Here is a 25,840-nt window from a genome sequence, read left to right on the forward strand (position 1 = left end):
AATAAATAAAAATAAAAGATAGTTAAAACTTTAAGCACTAGATTTCCTAGAGTTTAACTTAAACTCTAATACTCGGCCAAAAGACTAATAATAAAAAATAATATTTCACCCTTGTACACGACAAGGCTCGAACACAGGAGCAACACAAACAACCCAACCTAGTTAACCAACACATCATAACACATTACTTGAAAACTTACACAATAAATAAAACTAAGAATTTTGGGGCGTAACATTAGTTTTTGTGGGAGCGGTATCTATGCTCACTGTAGCTACACTATTAATTGATAAGTGCACTTGCCTTTATCAAATTTTTAGTTTGTTTACGATTGCCTCAAGTTTTTGGTGTCGTTGCTAGGGACTGAAATATTAGGAAAATTTTATTTCTATTAATTTAGCCTTTTTATTTTTATTTTTATTTAAATATTTTTGTTTTTAATTTAATTTTTACATTCTAATTTTTTTCATTTGTTTGATTCTAATAGGTTCTTTTGGTTTATGACTAGAGGAAACCCGTTGAATCTATTACTTTTTATAGTGAAATTGAAAAGATTGCTCGCAGAAATTGTAAAGAGGTTAGAGAAGCAAGGGAAAGTCAACAGAATATTATAGACGATCAAGAGGAAAATGATATTACTATGAAGATGGGAGATAATCAAAATAATTAGCTACCTCCTGCACATCCTGCCCCTCAGACTATGTATGATTATGCTAAGCTCACTTTGATTAGGGCTGAATCGAGTATTGTCAAACGAACTGTTAATGCAAACAATTTTGAGATCAAGTCGAACACAATTCGGATGGTACAACAGTATATTCAGTTTGATGGTTTGCAAGATGAATATCCAAATTCTCATTTAGCTAACTTTCTAAAGATTTGTGATTTCAAGATAAATGGTGTAGCTGATGTTGTTGTATGCTTACGGTTGTTCCCATTCTCTTTGAGGAGCAGGGCAAAACAATGGTTAAATTCATTTCCATAAGGTTCTATCACGACTTGGGATTAGAGTACTGAGAAGTTTCTGTTGAAGTACTTCCCACCGACTAAAATAGCTAAGTTGAGGAATGACATATTTTATTTTGCTCAAATTGATTTGGAGACATTATATGATGCATGAGAGATATTTAAAGATTTGTTGAGAATGTGCCCTCATCATGGGTTACCTTTATGGTTGCAAGTTCAACATTTCTACAACGGTTTGAATCCCTCGACTAGGAAACTAATTGATGCAACAGCTGGTGGAACATTGAATAATAAAACACCCGAGGTAGCTCAAGAGTTTATTGAGGAGATGACATTGAATAACTATCAGTGACAAGTCATGAGAATGAAACCGATTAAAGCAACCAGTGTTTTTAATATTGATGCAGTTTTTATGTTAGCAAATCAGGTTGAAGCTCTTGGTAAGAAATTGATGGTTTGGATTTTTCTAAGTAGGTGAATCCGATAGGGTAATATGGTGCAAATAGAAAGGGGATGATCAATATAAAATGTTTACCTTTTGATTCTAGCATGGAGCATGAGCAAATCAACTTTATGGGTAACAATTCTAGACTTCAAATTAACCTTTATAGCAATAACTATAATGCAGGTTGGAGGAACCATCCAAATTTCTCTTGGGGTGGTCAAGGAAACAAATGTCACAATCCCCTTCGGGTTTTTAGCAACCTTATTAGTAAGAGAAAAAATCGAACCTTGAGGAGATGTTAGCTAAATTTATTTTAGTGTTAAAAACTTAATTTCAAAACAATGAGACAACTTTGAAAATCAGCAAGCATCAATTCATGGGCTTGAAAATCAAATTGGACAGCTTGGCAAACTGGTTTTGGAAAGACCATAAGGTAGCTTACCTAGCAACTCTAAAACTAACCCAAAGGAGCAAATCCACGTAGTCACTATTTAAAACATGGAAGGTTTACTCGAGCCTGAAAAGAAGTCGAAGCAAGAAGCTGTTGTGAAAAGTGATGAGGTTGAGGAAAGTAGAAAAGAGCATAAGTCGATAATTAAAGACTACAAACCTCGAGTTCCATATCCAGTAGCATTGAAGAGATACCACATAAAATAAAATTATGGTACAGTTCTTAAACTCTAAAAAAACTACACATTAACTTACCATTTGTTGAAGCCCTTTCGCAGATGTCAAAGTATGTAAAAATTTTAAAGGAGCTATTAACAAATAAAAGGAAGTTAGACGACTTGTCAACTGTGGAGCTCAATGCAGTTTGCTCGGTCATTCTCCAAACAAACTACCCAACAAACTTAAAGATCCAGGGAGTTTTACTATTCTTTGTCTTATTGGTAATTTAAATGTGGAAAAAGCTTTGGCTAACTTGGGGGCTAGTATAAATGTGATGCCTTATAAGATGTTCAAACAACTTGATATTGGAGAACCCAAACCCATTAGGATGAGTATTCAATTAGTAGATAGATCAATTAGATATCCTAGGGGTATTATTGAGGATGTACTTGTGAAAGTCGATAATTTTATATTCCCTGTTGATTGTGTTGTATTGGACATGGATGAGGCATAAAACTGTTCACCGTGTGAGGTAGGCATAAAACTGTAGCGAATAAAATAAAACCATACATTTGCTACTGGTTTCAAGTATTCTCTTCGACAATAATGGCTCCCATACTTTCTTATAATCCATTGGGATCCCGAATTTGCCACAACATCAAGCACTTGTTGAAGAAAATCTAAATTGATATTGCTCATCATAGGGTAGTACTCATCTTCTTCAATATCTAGTAAATTAAACAAATCATTGATGGGCTTAGAAGGAAGATGTGCCTTTTTCTTTCAAACAATGAATTCAGTAGCATCTTACGTAGTCAAACTAGCATAGAATTCTCGAACTAGTTCATCATCAAAAAGTGAACGAGCATCACAGAATCATTCCCATTTGAGAGCATTGATTATCTTTCTCATTGGCACATAAACAACCATCACATCATTGCTCTTCAGATTAAAACCTTTTTTCGACATCATAGGTTGATGCTTGAAAATTGAATCAAATCGTTCTTTCACTTCTTCATCAACCACAATTAGGTTTCTAGGAGTAGTCTTTGACGATCTAGTTCTTTTGCGAGACATGGTATTTTTCCAAAAATTCAACAGACTTTATGCACAAGAGAGAAAAGAGAAATCAGCAAAGTTGGTATAACTTGCTATGACAAAAATCTTGCGATAGCAAGGATGGTGCGGTAGCGATCTCTTTGTGGCAGCAATAGGGAATTTTAGCAAAAAGAAAGAAAATGACTAGGGTTACTTTCAGGATTTGACATTGACGGTACAAAGAAGAGATTTAGGAATTTTGAGGGTGGAAGGAAATTGCTTTTAGGGATATGAAAATTAGTAGAATGAAGAAGGGTTTATATAGGGAAAAGTCAGGGTAACATGTAGCAAAAATTTAGCTACATTAAAGTTACTTGGGTGGCAAGTAATGGGTGTGACGACAAGGCCTAATTTTTTCCCTCCTTTTTTCTGTCTTGGGCCTCAAACTCAAACTGTGTCTTAAAAAAAACTTATTAGTACTTGGGCCAAATTTGACCCCCTTTATTAACATAAAAATTTAAAATTTAAACTGAACAAAATGAAACTTAAAAATTTTAATTAGAAAATTTCTTCTTAACAAATTACATTAAATTAATTCCCAGGAAAGGTTGGAGGGCTCACAGCGGTCCCGCTTAAGTTCCAATCTCCTTAGACAAAATTAATTAAATGTAATAAATTAAGAAAATAAGTTCTAATTATTTATTTATTTACATAATGAGTTCATGAAAAATTAAGGGTCTACTAAGATGAGCGAGGATTCATCTTCACCATCCTAGTAGTGTTTGAGACGTTGACCATTAACTTTAAACGTACTTCCATAATTCTCGTATAATTCAATAGCTCCGTAAGGATAAACTCGATAGATGGTATAGGGTCCTTTCCATCGGGATTTCAGCTTCCTAGGAAATAATTTAAGCCTTGAATTAAAAAACAAAACCTTCGGACCTTCTTTAAACTCGTGAAGTTGTATATGAGTATCATGCCATCTCTTTGATCTTTCTTTACACATTTTATCATTCTCATAGGAAAAAAACCTCAGCTCTTCCAGCTCATCCAGTTATAACATCCTTCTCTCACCGGCCTGCTTTAGATCAAAATTTAACTGCTTCAAAGCACAGTGAGCTTTATTCTCCAACTCTAATGGCAAATGACATGCCTTTCCAAATACTAACCGATAAGGAGTCATTCCTAACATAGTCTTAAATGTTGTTCGATAGGCCTATAATGTATTATCGAGCCTTCGAGACCAATCTTTTCTGCTAGGGTGTGCTACCTTTTAAAGGATACATTTGATTTCACGGTTCACTCTTTCAACTTGCCTATTGGACTGGAGGTGATAAGCAATAGCAATCTTGTGCATTACATCATATTTTTCAAGCAACCACTTAAGCCATTTGGTTACAAAGTGAGACCCTTCATCACTAATAATAGCTCTTGGTGTCCCAAATCGTGTAAACACATGTTTATGTAGGAATCGCATGACTACCTTAGCATCATTTGTAGGGTATGCTTTAGATTCAACCCACTTGGATACATAGTCCACAGTAACTAAGATGTATTTGTTCCCATACGAAGAAGGAAACGGGCCTAAGAAGTCAATGCCCCATACGTCAAATAATTCAATCTCCAAAATATTTGATAAGGGCATCTCATTCCTCCATGATATATTTCCGATTCTTTGGAACTTATCGCAATTCTTTACATAAGCGTAAGCATCTTTAAATAGTGTAGACCAAAAGAAACCTGCTTGCAAAATCTTTCCTGCAATACGTGAACCACTAGAGTGCCCCCCACTTGGAGATGAATGGCAATGATATAAGATCTCAGCAATCTCGCTTTCAGCTACGCACTTTCGGATTATATTATCTGTACACTATTTAAACAAAAATAGATCCTCCCAAAGACAATAACGACTATCATGAAGGAATTTCTTCCTTTGTTGGTATGTCCTTTCTCGAGGAATTATTCCACATGCAATATAATAGGCAAAATCAGCAAACTAAGGTGTTTCATGAATTTGAATCACCTCAAATAAGTGTTCATCTAGGAAATTCTCATTGATAGGCACACGTGATCGCATTACCTCATCTTACTCTAACCTCGACAGATGATCAGCTACTTGATTTTCAACACCTTTTCTGTCTTGGATCTCAAGGTCAAACTCTTGGAGTAAAAGTATCCAACGAATTAGCCTTGGTTTCGCATCTTTCATCGTGAGCAAGTATTTAATGGCCGCATGGTCAATAAATACTGTAACTTTGGTACCTATAAGATATGAGCGAAATTTTTCAAAACCAAAAACTATAGCAAATAGTTCCTTTTCAGTTACCGTATAATTGAGTTGGGCTCCCGTCAAGGTTCTACTTGCACTGTAAATCGGGTGGAACACTTTATTTTTTCTTTGACCGATCACAGCTCCAACAACATAGTCACTTGCATCGCACATCAACTTAAAAGATGTGCTCCAATCGGGTGTAATGATTATTGGGCTGAGATTAACCTTTTTTCAACTTTGCAAAAGCTTCTAAACATGCTTTGTTGAAATCGAACATTGGATCTTTCTCTAACAATAAACATAATGGCTTAGAAATTTTCGAGAAATCCTTGATAAACCTTCGGTAAAAACCAGCATGACCTAAGAAACTTCTGACTCCTTTCACATTAATTGAGGCCGGTAATTATTCAATTATGTCCACCTTTGCTTTGTCGACTTCAATTCTTTTCTTTGAAATTCTATAGCCTAAGACAATCCCTTCTTTCACCACAAAATGACATTTCTCCCAGTTAAGGACAAGATCGTCTCTTCGCATCTCTTCAGTACCTTAGCCAAATTACTCAAACAGGTATCATAAGTGTTACCAAAAATAGAAAAATCATCCATGAAAACCTTAACAAAATTTTTAACCATATCAGTAAATACTGACATCATGCATCGTTGAAAAGTTACAGGTGCATTAAATAAACCAAAAGGCATTCGCCTAAAAGCAAAAGCACCATATGGACAAGTAAATGTTGTTTTATGTTGGTCCTCCGGGGCTACAACTATTTGGTTATATCCCGAATAACCATCTAAAAAACAATAGAATTCATTACCTGCTAGTCGATCTAACATCTGATCCATAAAAGGTAACATAAAATGATCCTTCTGAGTGACTTTATTCAGCTTTCTATAATCAATACAGATTCTCCAACCAGTAACAGTTCTTGTTGGAATCAATTCGTTGCGCTCATTTTCAACAATCGTGATTCCACCTTTCTTCGGCACACACTGCACTGGACTTACCTACGAACTATTTGAAATAAGATAGATGATTCCTGCATCTAACCATTTGATCACTTCCTTTTTCACAACTTTTTCCATAATAGGATTGAGCCTTATTTTCCCATCAATTCGAGCTCTTTAACCTTATTCTAAAATGATTTTATGCATGCAAAAAGAAGGGTTTGTACCTCGAATATCAGCTATGGTCCAATCAATTGTTTTCTTAAATTTCTTTAAAACAACAATTAGTTGTTCCTCTTGATCTTTCGTTAGTTCTGCTGAAATAATCACAGGCAAAGTAGAACAGTCACCTAAATAAACATATTTCAAATGGGAAGGAAGTACCTTTAGTTCGAGTGTACCTGGTTCTTCGATTGACAACTTGGGTTGCACAAATTTTCTGACTTTTAACTCCAATGGTTCAAACAGTGTAGATTGAATAAAATTTCTCAGATTGGCTTCCATCAAAGCCATGTTTTCTTCACCTTCTTCATCCATCAAAGGATCAAACTCTAAGGCTTTCTCCAATGGATCTTCCTCAAAATTGCTTTCCATAGAAACCAAGGTTTCTATTTCTTCCATAACTAAACACTCTTCTGTCAGGTCGTGAAATTTCATCGCTTTAAGAATGTTAAAAGTTACATGGTCATCTTGAACTCGCATGGTGAGTTTGCCTTTCTGCACATCAATTAACGTTCTTCTCGTGGCTAAGAAAGGTTTGCCAAGGATGACTGGCACTTCCTTGTCTGCTTCAAAATCTAAGATAATAAAATCAATAGGAAAAATAAATTTATCGACTCTTACCAAAACATCCTCGATCTTTCCTTCGGGATATGCTAAAGATCGATCCACTAGCTGAAGCGTCACAGTTGTAGGTCTTACTTCACCTATCCCTAACATCTTGAAAATAGACTTAGGCATCAAGTTGATAATCGCTCCTAAGTCACACAAAGCTTTAACACAGTAAGATTTACCAGTGTTATAGGGTATATAGTAAAGCTTCCTGGGTCTTTCAATTTCAGTGGCAGTTTATTCTGCAGGAACCCATTGCACTCCTTTGCAAAGGCAACAGTCTCATACTTACTCAGTCGTTTTTTCTTGGACAGTATATCCTTCATAAACTTCACATAATTCGACATTTTTTCTAAAGCCTCCACTAACGGAATATTGATGTGAAATTGCTTCAGAACATCCAAAAACTTCTTGAATTGCACCTCTTGTTTCTGCTTGTGTTGCTGCAATCTTTTCGGATATGGAGGTGATGGAACTTTCAGTTGAACCGGACAACATTTCTAAGTAGGTAAATCTACATCCACAGAAGATGCTAAACTATCTGAATTCATAAAGTCAGGGTTTACCTTGTCCGACTTTGAGGATTCCGATTCTTTTGGTGTAGGAACTTCAACATCTGGTTGACTTCCCTTCTTTTCAACATGCTCATCTTCGACATCAATCAATCGGGGTTCCAGAGTCTTGCCACTTCGCAATGCCACTACTTTGATATGTTCTTTACCTGAATTCCTTGGATTCTCAGTATTGCTCGACAAGGTTCCTTGCGGTCTATTACAAAACTTCGTAGCCACAGACCTATTTGGTTTTCCAAATTTTTCAGTGTTGTTGCTTGGCTTCGGATCAAAGCGTCATTCGTTGCCATGTACGCTTTCAACAAGTTCTTCAAACTGTTTGATGCCTCATCTTGAGGTGGTTTTAGAGCTTGCTGATTAAACTCTTGAGATTGGTTGGGTCTTTGCTACAATAAGTTATTGTTCGGTCCATTTCCTTGGTTGCTCCAAGAAAAGCTAGGATGATTACACCATGAAGGATTGTAAAAGTTGGACTGGGGTCCTTGTCCACTCCTATTTTGATATTGGTTCCCCATATAGTACACTTACTCGAGATTTAATGGACAATTCTCAAAAGAATGACCTTTCCCACAGTACACACAGGAAACTACTTCAAACAGACTTGGTGGTTGAGCTATAAAATTATTAGTACTATTAGCAGTTAACTGTTTAATCATAGAGGAAATAGACGATACCTGAGCTGATAACGAAGTGAGGGCGTCAACTTCATAAACTCTGACTACACGTCTTCTTGAAGCTATTCGATTTTTTGGCCATTGATAATTATCACTCGCGATCCTCTCGATGATCTCATAAGCCTCATTATAATACTTAGACCAAATTGCACCATTCGCAGAAGCATCTACCACCAATCTTGTATGTGCATTGAGACCATTATAGATTGTCTCCAACTAGATACAGTGAGGAATCCCATGATTAGGACACTTATGAAGTAACTCCTTGAATCGCTCCCAAGCCTTATAGAAAGACTCGTCATCCCATTGTTGGAAAGTTGTGATCTTGTTCCACAACTTAGTGTTTTTTCTAGGTGGAAAATATTTAACCAAAAATCTCTCTGCTAATTCTTGCCATGAAGATAAGGAACTTGGTGGCAATGAATTGAGTAATGCTCGTGCTCGATCTCGCAATGAGTACGGAAACAACTTCAACCTCAGTGCGTCTTCAGTCACACCGACTATCTTGAATGAATCACTTACCTCCATAAACAATCAAAGGTGGAGATGTGGATCTTTTGTGGGCATATCACTACATTGGCCCACCGTTTGTAGCATTTGAAACATTACTGGTTTCAATACAAACTGGGTTGCCTCAATATCTAGCCTTCTAATTCCTGGGTTTAGCTCACTGAAAAGTGTCATAGCATATTTTCTGATGCATCAATCCCTATCATCTGTAATGAGGATAAAATTTCATACACGATCGGCTTCAGTACCTTAGTCTTGATTCTAATTTCCAAGGTTCATCTCGACTTGTCTTTGAGCTATTCGTTCATGTCTTCTTTGTCTGAAAGTTCGCTCAATTTCAGGGTCTACAGGGAGTAAATCGATAATTCGATCCATGGCAATAAATCAAATTAAAAATAAATAATTTCATAAAAAAATGAATATGGCAATAGTTGACAATCCCCGGCAACGGCGCCAAAAACTTCTAACACTGGCGTTTGTGCAAGTGTACACAGTCGTTATCAAGTAATAAGTAATTATTAAGTTATCGTCTCCACATGGATTGTATTTGTGCTAAGTCACTTAATTTGTAAAATTATATTAACAATTTGGTAAATAAAAATAATTTATAGTTGAGAAGTGGTGATTAAAATATATTAAACTAAATGTATTGATCCCTAATGCAAATTATCCTAATTATGCAAACTATATGAATGAAATAGATATTAGTAAAATTAAACATAATTTGCAATAATTATAACATAAATAAACTAGGACTACTTTAATTAAACTCAATTTATTATCAACATGCTTAATAACATTCAGAAAAACATTCCAGGGCAACTTCATCTTTCATGAGTTCAAAAACCACATTAGGTCCTTTCGGAATCCTTTACTTAGTAAATAAGCATTTTATTGATCCTTATTTACTAAGGGTTTCTTAGCATTCGTGTGAGGTAACAGGGACGTATTAGGTTTGAAACAATTTAATCACACAAATCTAAAAACTATGCAGATAACAGAGCTTGGTTAGAGTTGTTATGCAACCTATAATTCAATCGGGTTAGGATTTAAATTAAGCCTGCACATTTCAATTATGCGTCCATTAGCCATTGTCTGGTTAGGATCGCTCAGCTAATTCAGGTGCATTTCAATCATGTATGAATGAAGTACAGCCTTGATTTTAATTGTAAACATGATTGATTGAGGCACAAACATGATAAACATGAATCAAATAAATATTATTTCATCAAAATAATCATCCTAGCTTAAATAAAATTAAGCTATCATTTTTTAAACAAGAACAAAGAACACATAGAAAACATTTTTAAGTTAAATTCAAAGAAAATAAAGATTAAACCCAATTCAGAGTGGCTGTCACCCAAGACTCTGACTGACGAGGCTCCTTCGCTTTTTTCCGTTGCTCCTTTGCTGATGGCTCTCCAAGGTGGCCGACCAAGGGTTCTTTAAGAGGATTAATTGCTAAAATCCTTATGCAAGGATGATGAATGGTAAAGATAGCTAAAAGAGTTGAGATAATGATGAATGAGTGAGAGATGATGGGATGAGGGATGATTGAAAACGTGAGAAATGAGCTCTTATTTATAGGTGAGGCAAGGGAGCTAGTTTGCTGAAAATAGGAGTGTTCATCCTTTGAAACTTCCTCCAAGAGTGGTTGGCCATGAATTGAGGAAAGGTGGCTGATTTTTTTCTTGATTTTTGGTCAATTTGAGTGCAAAAAAAACTCAGGACTAAGACTCAGTCATCAGCAAATCTTCGAGAAAATCTCTGATTTCTTTAACTTTTCAAGGACTTTGTATAATTAAACCAAAAAATGGTTTATGACATCCATGTGTAGCCAAAAATTGGGTTGCCTTGGTCCCCAATTTGGACGATTTTGCAATTAGAAGAAAACTCTCAGACGTGTCCAAAAATAGTAGATAGTTTAAATAACCAAATAATATAATTTAACCACTTTAATTTAATCAATTTAATTAATTAATTAAAACCCAATTTATTAATAAAATATTAAAAATTAATTATTAAATATAAATTTATAATTTATTATTTAATTTAATCATGCATGGCCTGGCCCACTTTATTGCTTAAAAATAGTATATGCTCAAATAATATAAAATAAGTCATTTTATGCATGAAAACTATATAATAAAGTATAAAATCACATTTTAATAATTTCTATAACTTAAATTAATATTTTTGCATATTCCATTAATTTATTAAACAATTACTTCGTTTTAGCAACAAATTTAAGTAAAAAGGTAATGAATTATATAGGAAAAATCCTATATATTTTTCAGTTTACAGTTTTCACACGGGTGTGTGGGTAAGTGACATGGGCCTGTGGAAACTGGAGCTATCAAATTCGGCCCTGTGGGATTTCCACACGGGTGTGTGCAATCTTCCTAAAAGTTTTTTCCGACATGAATACGGTCATTTCATGGCACACGGTCTGGGGACACGGTAGTGTGGGATTTTTGGGGTTTGAATTTTTACCTTTTTAAATTGATATTCTAATTTGTTTAAGTTATGATTTAGTCTTGAAAATTGATTAATCTAATTAGAGCCCTAGATGATAAGGAAACTTGTTAAAATTTTCGGATTAGCCTCGTAATGGTTAAAATTCGACAGAAACACACTTAATTCATAATTCAGAATAGGTCTTGATAGTTTGTATTTGTTACAATTTAATCCCTAAAAATAAAACTTGAATTAGACATAGTAAACGAACTCAAATTAAGATAAAATTTTTAGGCTTGCATAATTTTGACTAAAAGAAGGTTGGTAAACATCTAGATCTAAAATCAAATTAGTTTTACCATAGGTGGTAAAATAATAAAAATGCCCTTAGGTTAAATTACCTAGGAAAAGTTTAAAATTGGCTCATAATTTGCTTCAGCTTTAATAATTAACTAATAATCAGAAAAGATTGAGGTGTTATAAGGTAGGGGTGTGTCTTGGGTGGTCATTAGCCGGTGAGTCACTTAGGTGGCTAATGTAACGCTTCGAATTCGGGTCGGTCCATCCTAGTCAAGTTTAGGGTGTCACAAAGATCAATTCTCAGGAAAGTTGGAAGGGTTACAAACGGTTCCGCTTAAAACCCAAACTCCTAGACATAATTTTCTCTAATGCAATTTAAGAAAAATTCTAAAGTTTTAGAAAGAATGAGAGATAGTTGAGAGAGAGTAGAAGCTTTGTTTTTTTAGTTGTGTATCAAATGAAGGGAAAATGCCTCCTACTTATAGAATTTTGGAAGGGATAAAAATGTAATTTAGTAGGGAAAAATGGTAATATTTCCATGAAACAGTCTGAAAAATATTTAATGTTTTTGTCAGTGTAAAAAATGATTTATTATTGTTGGAAATAATGATTTGTAATTGTTGAAATAAATTTGCATTATTAACATTCCCCCACTAATGCAAAGTGATTGGAAATTTTGTAAACACAAGAAAAGACATGAGAAGAGAAACTTCGAATTAGCTGCTTAAGCACTAGTATATTGTGCATTTGAAGTAGTACAAGTGAAATGAGTGACTTTTCTCTTAACAAGTGAATGAATCTTGAGCTTGTTAAGATAGGGGTTAACTCATGACACACAAAAAATCTCAAATCCAATTGATGTTCCGTGATAAATCAACAAGTTTTAGCCAATACACCTTAGGATGCTGGTAAGTGCTCTAAAAAGACTGCCCAATGCTTTTCATAAACGGTGGCTTGTTCTTCACACTTACGTAGGTGATTGCAACAAGTCTATCTCAATATAGATCAACCGAATCAGGACTATGAAATCATTAAGAGCATGTATTAAGTTCATCCTCTAAAATTTAAATTTAGTGAATTCATCAAGTCCGTCTCACTAGGACCACCCAAACTGTAACATGCCAAACCTTGCCAAACCTAACCCTATGATAGGATCCGATTTTGATGTGTCATTACTCAAAATTGGACTAGCTTATAGCAAAATAATTTGGCAAAAAAATTATAAAATTATTGCAAATTTATACATATAAATATATGATAGCTGTGGCTTTACTAAAGTTTGAATGGAATCATTAATAGTTTGAAATAAAGTTGAAGCCATTTGGCGTATTGACCGCCTCCGAACATACTAATGTCTAGAATGTGAATACTACAACTAAAGATGTGGAATTGAGGTGGTGTCTACAAGTATATCGGTCATGTTGTAATATAGTTACAACAAACTAGGTGAGTACTCCGAGGATCGTACCCAAGGGAGGTGAGTACTAGATTAATTGTAACATAAACGCTAATAGATCTAATTAGTAGTTTAAATAAATTATAGTATGATGAAACATAAAGAAGAATTTTTGGATTTTTATAAATGGTGAAATAAAATATGCATAAATAAAGTAGACTTCAGAAAACTTAATTTATAAACTTAATCAAATCTAGTTATGGGTGATTAGCTCACTTTGGTGATTATAACGTATTCCTATTTTAGGTTTCTATTCAATCAACTAGTCATTATCCTAGCAGGATCTCTCAAACTTCCACTAAACTAACAAGTCGGGAAGAACAACTTATCTCTCGATCTCACAGTCTAGATCAGTTCAGGGCTAAGGTGCTTATGGATAGGCCATGCCAATTTTGGGTTAATTCCCACCTAAATGACTTCTTAGGGTTGTCAAGCCTAGTGTTTAAGTTCTTCCTTTCTCAAACAGCTGATCCAATAAGAAAACGCTACATAACGATTAGTTAATAACACATCCACTTGCTAATCCACCATAAGAGGATTAGTTCCTCATGGAATCCATAAACATAGTAAACTTGATGATATGCATGAAAAAATAAATCAAGAATAAATTTTAGAGAATCTTGATTGTATTCAATTGATGAAGCGCATAAATCCTCAAACGTTTGATTGTGTTTACAAATCAAGTTTTTCAAACACGAATGAAAAGAACTAAAATGAAATCTAAACCCTAAGAGAAAGAAAAAATATTAAAAACTAAATTACAAAGAAAAACCTAGAATATCAAAAGTTGTCCATCACAAGTGTTAAATGAGTTTATTTATAGAACTAGGGTACTTGTCATCCTCAACCCTAGGTTAGCTAATGTTCTCGTGTTAAACATTTGATTGTGTAGACCAAAACACCAATGACTCATAAGTGCTTCTCGTACAGGACTGATGTCGTGAAACCCTATTGTCTGTGTCATGACATCAAGGGTAGTATGCTCATATTCAGGGTGTCTTTAGGGGCGTGTCGTGACATAGGCAACATCCTCAGGCTGTGATGCATCACCAAAGGTAGACTTGAAATTCTTCTATTCTGCTCACAATATTGCGACACCAAACTCTCCATGTTGCAACACAGCGACCAGTATCGAGTTAACATTCCTTTTAATGGTCTCCTGCACATCATAAAGTATATTATCTTACCTTTAGGCCTTATTTATCCCTTATGGTCAATAAAAGACTTAAATTACACTTTTTATTGAGTGTAAATGAAGCTATGAAAACTCGACTAAAACATAACAAAAGTGATTGTATTCAAGCTTCTTAAATGCGAAAACTAATTTAATCTGCTCCACTGAATTATGATAGATCAAACGCCCCCACACTTAAGTCACTGCTTGTCTTGAAGCAATGTAAACATATAATTAAAATAAATGAAAAATAAGGTATGAAAACAAAAAGAAAAAAATAGTTGTAAATAAAAGTAAACCAACTGACAAACCGTAAATAAAAAATAAAAAATAAAAAATGAACTTGGTTTGTTTCTTTAAACAAGCTAGAGTTAGTGAAGATGGATATAAATAAGAACCTCACACCTGGACTCCCCTACACTTAACTTTTTGCTTGTCTTCAAGCAAACCAAGTCTAGATACATAGGGTGCAATAAGAAGAAATCCATTAGATTTTATTACTATTAAAAACATAATTATAAAATATTAAATAGATAACAATTCTTATCGCACAAAGAACTTAATCTTGATATTTCGATGTCTTGAAAATTTTTAAAGCAAATCAAGATTAGTTTACAAAGTTACATTACTAACAAATTAGAAGTAATTCCCATGATCAAAGATTTAACAATATCACCATTAACATAAATCAAATAGATATGTAGTATAAACAATCATGTGAATCAAAAACTATTCATTGAGTATAATTGTTAGCAATTCAAGAATAGTATGCACAGAGAACAATCGCATTGGTCTTCTAGGCTTGTAAAGTTCTGAGGCATAGGACGACATGAGTTTAAAGAAAGATATGGCTCAAAACAGTTCAAACACTAGAAATAGTTAAGCACATGACATGTTCCCTCTTTTCCCTCTTAATGTCCCATCCAAGCTCACTGTCTTTTGTCTCCCTCTCTCACCTACCTTATCTCTCAATGTAGGAAGATAAAATATAATACTAGCAGGTATGGTCAACTTAACGAGTTTTAGTGCATTGATGATTGAGTTTTCTCTCACTTTTGTGAATTTTTTTTGTCACTTGACTTTTTACTTTTTTTTCTCAGTCACAATGCTTTTGTCTTTATTCTGTACTTTTTTTTCTCATTCTTACTTACCTTACACGAATTATATAACAAAGAGATTTACAACACATGGAAGTAAGAAGGAACTCACCAAAAATTTTAGCACAATCTACAAAGCATGCCCTTTGCCTTTATTGCTTGGACCTTGTTAGCTTTTTGAGATAAAAGAAAGATATTTATACATACCAGATCATCAATCTATCAAATCTGAACATGCATGCAAGAATCAACAACACTTAATCTAGAATCATGAAGTTTCCTTACTCACACACCATTCTAACATCTATGCATACAATACGAAAAAAATGTAAATGACTACAATGATAACATAAGGGTTCATCAGTAATTACTAGTGAGCTGGTACTAACGTATAAGTCACCTAGATACTCTGAGCCTTCACTTCGATGAAGTTTTCTAAGCTTAAATTTTTCAAAGACTTTCATAGAAAATCAAAAAAGAAGAAGAAAACGTAAAAGTGTCACAAAAAGACCACCATTATCCTTATATACTTAAGCAATAGAGACAAATATTAGTGGAAAAATCAGATAATTCTAGTAACTCTCTTCATTCATATGATTAAGTGCATTTAAGAAATTTTAAGTATTATCATCTACAGTAGTCTAGTTCTGTTCTAACTAGACCTCAACTTGATTAACCAAATCACCATACTAAAATAATAAACAAATATAAACAATTGTGAACTTAACAAGTTCGCCCAAAGCATCTAGGTTGGGAGGATACTTAACAAAAGAGTCTGTCAAACCTTAGAGCTCGCCAAACTAGGATTACACAAAATTCTATACTTAGCTAGAACAAATACTATACTTAGCGAAATCTATCCTTAATTTACCATCTATACGCCAAATAGTAACCAAGTATGGAAACTTCGCCAGGTGAGCTGTTACACAAACTCTGGGATATAAATTCATTAAGAGTAATAAAATCAACCACATATGTCGGTGAATTCATCAAGCCCGCCTCAATAGGACCACCCAAACTTTGAGCTATGAATTCATTAAGAGTAAGAACTCAACCTTATGCATGTACATTATTCACATTAGAGATAGATAAAATGTACATTATAAGTCTTTCCGTGGTTTTTTTAACCTCAATGAAGTTAGAGAACTAAGTTGGGTATCTACCATGAATTCCTTAACCACTAGGCTTGAGACTCATCTCTCTCGATGAATCAAGAACAATTGTCCTACTTAATCCTTTGGTTAGTGGATCAGCTAGTGTCACACCCTAGTTGCTGAGTTGGCCTAATTTGGGAGACTACGCTGGCAAATACCTCCTAAATTGAGGCTTAGACAGGATGAGGAGGGTAACCTCATGGCTACTTCGACAATACGAATGAGTTCCACTTTGCGGTGTGGCAAGTTGCTGATTGTGGTGTGAACCTTATGAGACAGACTTTCCTGCTAATAAGATCACCGCCCGTGTTTTTGTGTCGTTGCTAAAGTAAGTATGATAGCTTTTGGGACACATTTAAGTCGTCTAACATCTTAGTAGAGGTAACATGTTAGTAATTAGGACACTTGGAGAGCCTTTTAGGATGTGATTAATTAGTGAAAGTGTACGAAAGCGAGTAATGATTAGAGATAATCCTGATTGAGATTTGGACAGGAGTTACCTATAAAGAGGATAGTGTGATAATAGGATAGTAGAGAGAATATTTTTATTCATCTTCTCTTTTAGACTTCGTTATCATCGAAGATATTTTTTATTCATCTTCTCTGTTAGACTTCGTTATCATCGAAGAAACCATGAGAGTTCTTATTTGCTAACGAAGGTGTTGACTGTTAAAGCTTAGGAGAGCTTTTATACCAGTTCTCTGCTGGTAAATTCTTGAACCTTTTGTTAAGATTTACCAGATAGATGGAAGCTAAAGTAAGAGAGTTTTTGTAAGATTTCTTTGAATACTGGGTATGAAGGAAACTTTTATCTAGAAACTATTTGCATGTTTACAGATTCTTGCTATATCTTAAAGTTTTTTTCATTTTTTTATGTTTAAATAAGTTGTATTATTTTTTCAGCTAAAGAACCAGGAGAAGGTCTTAATATTAAAGGGAATGAACCAATAGAGTAGACAAAGTTTTGAGTAAATTGTTCTGGTGAGTTCCTCTGTACCTTCTGTCTGGTATTTATCTTAATTCGTTTAATCCTTATCATTGTACAACCAGGTAAGTGGCATTTTTCTTTGTCTCTGGTGTTTATGTAGAAGGAAACATATTCAAAGAGTTAGTGTATGCAAGGTTATATACGATTAAACAGACCTAGAAAACCTGATATATACATGGTATGGGTACTCATTCCTTGGTATACAAGCTCGATATCAAAACTGGTGTAAGGAGGCAATAGAAGGATGTTATGTATATTGATAAAAAGAAAACACATTGTAAAATATTTTGCTTGTAATATGATACTTTGTTGCAAACCGTGATTGGTGAAAACCCAGCCTTGCGAGGGAACACATATATGCTCAAAAAAGGATGGAAGTTAGGAGGATACAGAGGTGATAATTGTTAAATAGCTCTGATGAGCGGATATGAAGATACAGGAAAAATTGGTTCTTCGAAACAATGATTAGAAGCTAGCACAAGGAATGGAGTACGTGAGAAAAAAAAGGTGCATGTGGTAGTGCACATTGCTTGAAAAGTAAAGTAAGCCTGTTAGTCATAAAAGGGTAGTCCACACAAGTGGTGTATCCGTGGAGCAGTTGGGCCCGTGACTGTCATATATGTGTTAGAAACTAGTGTTGTCTGTCAAAAGCTTGAGTTTGATCGCAGTAAAATCGGCCAATTGATCTACGGATCAAGAGGTTGTATCCTCCAAATATGGAAAACTAGTCTATCAGTTTGAGTCTTATTTATTAATGTCTGATGGTAATATTGGTGGGTTTTATTTCCCCAAAACTCATTTATTTCTCATGAACTTACATAGTTTATTCTTACATTCAGGTTCTTAGATTAAGCGTGGTGATTTAGGGGAAACAGCCAGAATTGCGACCATTTTTTAGCCTTTTTATTTTCCTAGGTAACATAAAATTGTTGGGAGTGCTAGGGCAACTATTATATACTACCATTTTAAAACCATTAATTTGTACTTGAAACATTATTCTGAAATCTTCAAATGATTGATGGTAGCCTCCTCGTTGGCTTATCATTATTTGTGTTTTATGGATGTTATTTACGCTACTGCCAAAGCTTATTTCTTGTATATTTAAATCTTTAAGTGTGATGAGTTAACAATTTAAATTTTTTGCTTAAAAATAAGAAAAAAAAAGGTAGTATTAAATTAATGGAATACCTTGCTGGAAAAAAAAGTACTCTCTAAAATGGATAGTTGTTTTACAAAGATGAGTGGTGTGTTTGCAACAGGTCAACCTGTGGCACTCCAAACCCGGATCTGACGATTGGGTCAGGTGTGGGGTGTTACAGCTAGGTTTCTTTTCGACCTCACGTATTCCATAGAAAGTACTCTATTCTTTATTAAATGCCTCACAAATTCATGCCTTATACGAATATGTCTCTTCTTACCATTGTAAGCTTAGCTTTTAGCAACGCAAATTGCGGCTTGTGAGTCACATAATAAAGATATGAGAGGTTTTGGATTTTCCTATAAAAGAATATCTGTAAGTAGATTCCTAAGCCACTCGGCCTCTTGCCCGGCTAAGTCAAGAGCTATAAAATCTGACTACAACGAGGAAAGAGCAATACAAGACTATTTAGTAGACTTCCATGAAATAGTTGCTCCTCCCAAAGTAAAAACATACCCACTTGTAAAGCTCACTTCATCATTATCAGTTACCTAGTTTGCATCAGAATAACCCTTTAGGATTACAGGGTATTCGATAAAATCCAACTCCAAAGTTATTATAACTTTAAGGTATTTCAACAATCGCTTTAAAGCATTCCAATGCTCATTGCTAGGATTATGGGTATATCTACTTAGTCTACTGACTTCACAAGCAATATCAGGCTGAGTGCAGTTCATCAAGAACATAAGACTTCCAATAATTTTAGCATACTCTAATTAAGAAACACTATTTCCTTTATTTTTTTAATAGTTTTATGTAAGGAGCTCTCACAGGGATTACATCAAAGCTATTAAACTTTTTTTAGCACTTTCTCTATATAGTGAGATTGGTTAAAAGTAAATCTCTTTTTTGATTTAGTAACCTAATGCCTAAGATTACATCTACTCTTCCAAATCATTCATTTCAAATTTGGTAAATAAGAAATTCATTGTTTTATTAATGTCTTATATATTGGAATTGAAAATTAACATGTCATCCACATACAGACTTATGGTGACACAATCAAAGCGAAACATATTAGAATACACACATGTATCTGCACCATTAACAATAAAACTAAAAGTGAGAATAATTTTATGAAATTTTTTATACCATTATTTTGGATCTTGTTTGAGACCATACAAAGATTTTCCAAGTCTACATACTTTATATTCCATATCAGGTGTCATAAATCCTGGACGTTGCTCCATATAGATCTCATCATCCAAATCTCCATTCAAGAAAGTTGTCTTCACATCCATCTGATGTACCAACTAAGACAAACAAAACATGAATGGCTGAGATCTTAGTCATAGGAGAGTATGTATCAAAATAATCTATTCCAAACTTCTGAGTGAATCCTTTAACAGCTAGTCTTACCTTATACTTTTAAATTGACCCATCTAATCTAAGATTCTTTTTGAAGACCCATTTGTTACTAATAGGTGTAAAGCCTTTAGGCAATTCTACTAGTTTGTAAGTATGATTAGACATAATAGATTCTAGCTTAGTATTAATAGCATTTCTCCAAAATTTTGCATCTATTGATTTTATGGCTTCATCATATGTTTTTTGATCTTCATCTATCAAAAATGCTTGAGCAATAGAACCACTTATTAAGTTTAAAACACTAATCTCAGTTACAAATGAAGTAAGGGAATCAGGTTTAAAACTAGTGGCAATCCATTGTCTTTTACTTCTCTTAGGTTCTACATCATCGTGAAGAGTATCTCTATTATGTGTACTAGAAGCAGAAACATGTTCATCTAACTGTATACCAGTATTTATGCTAGATTTCTTTAATGGAAAAACATTCTCAAAGAAAACGTCTCTAGATTCACATATGGAATGATCATATGAAGACATGAATCTATATACGATAATATTTAGAGCATATCCAACAAATACAACTTCAACAATTTTAGATCCGATAGTATTCTTTTTAAAAGCAAGCAAACCTACTTTTGCTAAACATTCCCACACTCTCAAGTATTTTAGATTAGGGACATAACCTTTTCACAATTCATATGAGGTAAAATTTAAATTTTTATGAGGCACTCTATTAAGAATATGGTTTGCAGAAAGTATGACATCCCCCCACACATTGTCAAGTAAACCAAAACTTAGAAGTAAAACATTGATCATTTCTTTTAGAGTTTAGTTTTTCCTTTCAACTATGTCATTTTGTTGTGGGAAATAAGGGGCAAAAAATTCATGTATAATATTTCCTTTCTTACAAACCTCTTTAAGAAAATTAGTGTCATATTGACCACGTCTATCGGATCTAAAGACGTTTTATTCTCCTATCAATCTGGTTTTCTACTTCTGATTTATAAAAAAAGAAAAGTTTTATCAGCTTCATCTTTTGATCTTCGGAGATAAACCTTTGTGTATCTAGAGTAACCATCTACAAAGGTGATATAATAGCACTTTCCATTTATACTTTGTGTTTCTAAAGTTTGCTAGATTAGTATTAATTAATTCTAATGGTTCAGTCTTCCTATCATTAATAGTTTTTAAGGACATGCTTGGATTCAACACAGATTTTGCATTTATTAAAGCTACTATAATCTAGATTAGGGAGTAAATTCATTTTTATGAGTTTTTTTAAGAGAATGAATATTCATATGACCTAATCTAGCATGCAACATGTCAAAATATTCAACGATATAAGTAGAAGTGATGGTTGTGTTATTATTATTAAAGATAGTCTCAATTACAAATAAGCCTCCACTAAGATAACATTTCCCAACCTAATCTTCATTATGGGAAAGCATGAGTTTATCAGATTCAATGACTAGTTTAATGTCTTCCTTATTCAATAATCCACCACTAATTAAATTCCTACACAGGGCAGGTACACAAAGGACATTATTTAATGCTAATTTTTTTGACAGAAGTAAGTTTCAAAAAAATATTTCCTTTACTGAGTACTTCTGAGCTGTTAGAGTTACACATGTAGACTTGTTCACCTTCAACTATACTTTCAAACTCGGCAAACATTTCTCTGTTAGTGTAGAAATTTTTGGAGGCGCCTGTGTCTACAATCCACTCGACATTATTCTTGACCAGGTTTACTTTAGAGACCACAACAACTATCACCTTATTTGGATTTTCAACTAGATTTGCTTGTGGTTTCTTTTCATTCTGGCAGTCAAAGCGTTGATAACATTGATTTTCTTTGTGTCTAGCTCTATCACACACGTAGCATTTCGTAGGATTGTCGGGTTTTTATTCTTTCCTAATTTCTTAAAGTTGATAGCCTTTTTGTTATGGTGGTTTACTATCTTTTTTTGAACTCTCAACATTTTCAAACTTGTTCAATTTGGGACCAGAACCAAAACCATATTCCACAATGTTAGCTTTTAAAGGAAATTAATTGAGGTTATTAAGGCCTAATATTTGAAACGACTGGCTTCCTCAATCTTCATATGGCTAATAAGTCCTCCCAGATGAATGTCCCACTTTTTATGCTTCAGAAGACTACGGTAGTCAGACCAAGATTTCAACAGTTTTTCAACCAGGGCATTTGCTTGGAGAATTTCACACATCTCCATACCTTTAGCTAGGATGTCAGAGGCTAACTTATCGTAGACGTGTACTTGATCCATAATTGGCTTATCATCGAGCATTTGAAATTTGAGCCACTCTCCAATTACATATTTCTTGACCCCAACAGCACAAACTTTATATTTCTTTTACAATGTATCTTAAATAGACTTAGCTAACTTTTTTTTGACCAATAGGTCAAAGAGGTTGTTAGCCATGTGGCTTAACACGTGATCTTTGAACATTTTTTGACTTTTTCAATCTTGACCTTTGTGGCATCAACATCCAAGTCTCTAGGAACAATGACGAAATCTTTGTGTTCTTCGATGACGGGTGGATTGAAAAGGACGTAGTCAAATTTAAGCAGTTCAAATAATATGACCATCCTTTGGGACCAATGAAGGTAGTTAGTTCCATCAAGAGGCTCGAGCTTGGAGAGATTAGGAATATATTTTTTGACCGGGGCAGACATGTTTAACAGTAGTAGTAACTCATTTATAATTGTTTGGAAAATATACTACTGCAAAACAAACTCATTAGCATAGACTGGAAAGTAAATCGAGATTAAATGAATAAACTATTACTGTGATATGGAAGAACCACTGCCTTAGAAACGAATTCACTCTGATTGGTGTAATCGTATAGTGGATGTAACACGCAAAAAAATTACTACAGTAAGAAAGTAAGATAATATTCCTGATATAGTAAAATAACGAAATAAAGTGATAAAAGGGTAATTTTGAGTGATGTCAACATTGAGAAGTTTATTATGACATATTAATTCAAGAAAGGATTAAATCGCAAAAGTGAGAAAAGTTTTGTGGCCCAAGAGTAAATACTCAAAATTTAAGAGGTTAAAGTGTAAATATGAAAATTTTGAAGGACCAATAGTGCAAATATTTTAAGGGTAGAATAATCTAGAAACCAAGGAAAATGGATGAATTCGGACCAAATTGAAAAGGTGAAGATTTTTGAGGGACTAAATCATAATTTTACCAAATTAAGTGATACTCAAGGATGGAATTTTAAAAGAACATAAAGAGAAAAATGGTCAATTAGAAGAGAGAGAAATCTAGAAGGCAATGATGATGTTGGTGCTATTTTAGATTAATTAATTAAATAAATATTAGTTTATTAATATTTTAATTTGATTTTTAAATGATATTTTATTATTTTATTATTAATTTATTTCGTATATATATATGTGGATACAAAGATGAAAAGCAACCAACCCAGCATCTTCCATGCATCCAACATGAGGAGAAGAGAGAAAGAAGGAAAGTTTTGCTTTCTTTACAATTTGGTCCTTCCTCCAAAAACTTACCATTTTCACCTAGAAATCAAAAGAATTTCCATATCCATCAAGAGAGAAAGATAACAAGGAGACTATGGGGAGCTAGAATATCAAGTTGGATTCAAGAAAATGAAGCTGAAGAAGAGAGAAAATCAAGTTAAAGATTGAAATCAATAGGACAAGGTAAGAACATTGAGATTTCAATATATTTTTAAGTTTGATATTATTGAAATAGCATGAAAAGATGTTATAGTAGAGTTTTCTTATATAAAGTCTTATGTTGTTGATATATTAATGAAGAGAAATAAGTGAAAGTGATGGGAAATATTATAGAGAAAGGGAATAAGGAAGTTATAAACTTAGTAATTAACATTTTGCACTAAAACAGTTTTGGACAGCAGCAGTAGGCTAAATTTCAGAAATCACCATAAATTTTGAAAATTAAATTAGAGGATGAAAAAAATATGGAATTAAATCTTACTGAGTCTAGTTTCTCATAGAAGAAACGATGTAAGTAATGGAATTGTAAATCATGAGATATACTAGATTTTGTGAGACAAGGTCAGAATGATTTTTGGTTCCCCTATTCTGAATTTGGAAAATCATAAAACATTGTACAAAAATAATTATAGGTTATAATTTATATGTTTAAAATTATTAAAGGGTCTATTTTGAATAGAAATAAACAGGGATATCATTTGAATTTTTTACAAGGAGATAATTAAGTTTTAGTGAAGAAGGGTCGAAACTATCAAATAGCAAAATAGAAGTGACTTTAAAGAATAAACTGTACTTATTGGCTAAACCAAAAATTCTGAAAATTATATGGGAAGAAGATATTTGAGTCTAGATTCAGAGAAAATTAACGGATCTCAATTTTGAGTTCTTTAGCTCAAGATATAAATATTTTAGTGACTATAACTCAATTGGACGGCTTTGAATGAATATATAAATAAATGGTGAAATTATTGATAATGTTACATATTAGCATGTTATATACATTAAGGATGTGGAATGGAGAGGAGGAGAAGGAAAATACATGATTATTCAACTAGCATGAGTTTTCATTAAAAATGATCAATTTACATGTTTTAGATTCAGGGAGTAAATTCAACAAGTGTGAAACTTTAAGGGTAAATTTGTAAAAATGTCAAAAAGTGACCAAATTGCATGAAATGAATTGTTTTATTATTTAAATTAGTATATTTAATGAAATATTAATTTATATAAAGATTGGGTGAAAATTCGAGAAAAATAGAAATTTTACAAAATGTTCCTGAATTTTGCTATTTCTGCAATTTAGCCTAGTAAGTTCGTATGAACTATATTTTGTATTATTTTAATAGAAGTGAATGCTATTTGGTAATGAATATTATATATATGTGTGTTTTATTATTGGAATTGAATTATTATTGGTAATAGGTATAATTATTAGATATTTTGAAATTATTATCGGAAGCTCGATTGGGTTGGAAGCTTGTTGGAGATATATCACATTATCAATTGGTTCTATTGGTAATTTTGGATGATTTGATTCTGGTTATAATGACTTGTATAAGTTAAATTGGTTAATGTTAGCGCATAATTGTTTTGATTTTGATTGGTTATAAATATGAATGCTTGATGAAATGAAATGTCTAAAAATTAATTTGTAAACTCCGGTAATGCTCTATAACCCTATTCTGGAAAAGGATACGGGTTAGGGGTGTTACATTTATTGGTATCAGAGCTACGGTTTAGTCGATTCTCGGACCGAACGTAGCATATGTGAAGTTTGGAATATACATGTCATTATATAACCTATGATAGTGTGATATCTCCCGACCTTGATGAGATTTGTTTTACTTATAGATGGAGATACTTTTCAACTTAGCTAATTTCGATAATATTGAAAGCATTATGCGAAAAGTGTAAAAATGATATGCATGTATTTTGATGTTTTATGGAAGAATATGAATGTCTGGAGTGTGATAAACGGCTTGAACTAAGTGATTTTCGATAAAAACACCTAAAAGGACTAATTTGGAAAAGTTATAAAATCTGCCATAAGTGTGTGAATAAGTGAAAATTGTGGATTGAAATTGTCATAAAATGGTTTAGCTAGTCCTAAAATGCAAGGAAATTGAATAAAAATTATTTTACGAGCCTAGGGGCAAATAGTAATTTTGTGAAACTTTAGGGGCAAAAACATAATTTTTCCAAGGTATGGTTTTTGGACTGGAATGAATAGTTTGAATGTTATTTAAGTTAAATGTATTGTAATCAAGAAGGACGAGAAATTGAAATTGATCGATAAAAAGAGTAGTGAGAAAAAGAAGAAAATTCCCG

General features: G+C 33.4%; 2 non-coding genes across 2 annotated transcripts; one reads left to right on the forward strand and one right to left on the reverse strand.

Annotated features, from left to right (window-relative positions):
• Positions 1-1,055: 1,055 nt before the first annotated feature.
• LOC121222792 (small nucleolar RNA R71) lies at positions 1,056-1,162 on the reverse strand. Its single transcript, XR_005920163.1, has one exon. It is a non-coding gene; the product is annotated as a small nucleolar RNA R71 (small nucleolar RNA).
• A 7,426-nt stretch (positions 1,163-8,588) lies between these two features.
• LOC121222893 (small nucleolar RNA R71) lies at positions 8,589-8,695 on the forward strand. Its single transcript, XR_005920262.1, has one exon. It is a non-coding gene; the product is annotated as a small nucleolar RNA R71 (small nucleolar RNA).
• Positions 8,696-25,840: the final 17,145 nt, after the last annotated feature.

The sequence above is a fragment of the Gossypium hirsutum genome, chromosome D10, assembly GCF_007990345.1.
Source record: "Gossypium hirsutum isolate 1008001.06 chromosome D10, Gossypium_hirsutum_v2.1, whole genome shotgun sequence".
NCBI lineage: Eukaryota > Viridiplantae > Streptophyta > Magnoliopsida > Malvales > Malvaceae > Gossypium > Gossypium hirsutum.